Source organism: Elgaria multicarinata, chromosome 2 (assembly GCF_023053635.1).
Source record: "Elgaria multicarinata webbii isolate HBS135686 ecotype San Diego chromosome 2, rElgMul1.1.pri, whole genome shotgun sequence".
NCBI lineage: Eukaryota > Metazoa > Chordata > Lepidosauria > Squamata > Anguidae > Elgaria > Elgaria multicarinata.
The window spans coordinates 53,686,303-53,687,872 of NC_086172.1; positions in this window are offsets into that span (position 1 = coordinate 53,686,303).

Here is a 1,570-nt window from a genome sequence, read left to right on the forward strand (position 1 = left end):
TTCTCCAGATGTGTGCCTCCCTTGATCCCACCTCTGTGTGGACTTGGCTACACTTCCGCCACATCCAGGCTGCGAGTCTGCCAAACGTGGGAAGGGGGCTCCGAGGGACTGGTTTGTAACCATCTGCAGCCCCACCTCCCCTTGAAGCTGCTTCCCCAAACTCAGCAGCCTGGATCGCACAGCCTTCCCATCAGAAAGGACACCGTGGCAGGGGATCTACACTACTGCTTTAAAGCGCTTTATAACAGTTTTGACAACTGTTGGGGCCCAGGACACACTGCATATACAGGCTTCAAAACGTTTTCAAAGTGCTTTAAAGCGCTTTAAAAGCAGTAGTGTAGGCCACAGGTTGCCACCAAAACAACAAAAAGCCTCTTTGTGGCAGCTTCAAGATGAACAGGTTTTGAGTGGCATCAACTTTCAGATAATGACGTGTCCTTTATGGCTGTCCCTTTATTTAAAACATATCTGCCCCCCCACCCCACTCCAAAACCCTCCGCATCCTCACCGCCTGGACAGCAGCCTTTCCCAGCAGGACTCCTAGGTTTGCTGTGTAACAGGCAGAAATCAAACAGGTCAAGTTCTACCCTGTCATGCATCTCTATACTGGTGCGTTTATTTTGTTGTTGTTTATTCGTTCAGTCGCTTCCGACTCTTCGTGACTTCATGGACCAGCCCACGCCAGAGCTTTCTGTAAAGGGGCATCACTCAACCTAGTTCACCAGCATTTCTCGGTATTCCCTCCCAGCCACTGATGTGGCTTAGCTGCGGAAGGCTATGCGCAATTCAGGACACAGGAACCTTCCCAAAGCGTTTTTATGACGTCGCTTCTAAGCCCGGTCAGTTTCCAAGGGAGAACTCCGGTTCGCTTCCATACCCAGCTGTTTCTGCGTGAGATGGTGGGGACAGATGATGGCCGGGAAATGTTAATTTCCATTTTGAAATTGTCTGAGGTTCGGGGAGCCGGCTACCACCTGCCCTGGAACCCCACTGAAGACGGTGGAGAAAAGTCTGCGGTCGTTCTCCTGGTGAGGGGCAAGGCACTCTCCACGCGGCCAGAGACACGTTGCCTTACGATTGCTTCCCACATTCGGGGATTCGATACTGCGACTGAGGGGTGTGGGTGAGATTACAGCCTGAGACAGAGGGGGGGTGGGGGAATGCCATAAATTAAGCTCGGGGAAACGGACACCACAGGAGTCAAATGTAAGGCGAAATCTGCTTGGAAGAAGTGAGCCCCGTTGAAATCAATGGCATTTACTTCCGAGTAAACATGACGAGCAGGGAAGGGGCTGAGCGAGCTCTCCGGACGACGAACCACCCCCTCGCCACGGAGTGTTAGGCGGCGGGCTGCCGGCTCCCCTCCCCGGCGTCCTCCTCGCCCTTCGCTTCGCCTCTAGAGGGCGCGCCGCAGCCGGCCGGCGCCTGGGCAGCGTTTGAGGGGCTCCATAAAAGGGCAAGGGGGCGGATCGCCGCCTTTCTCGCGCGGAGCATCGGATTGGAAGGCGGCGAGGCATATAAAGCCAGGCGGGGCGGAGTGAAACAAAGCAGTTTGCAAGGCGCCGGACCT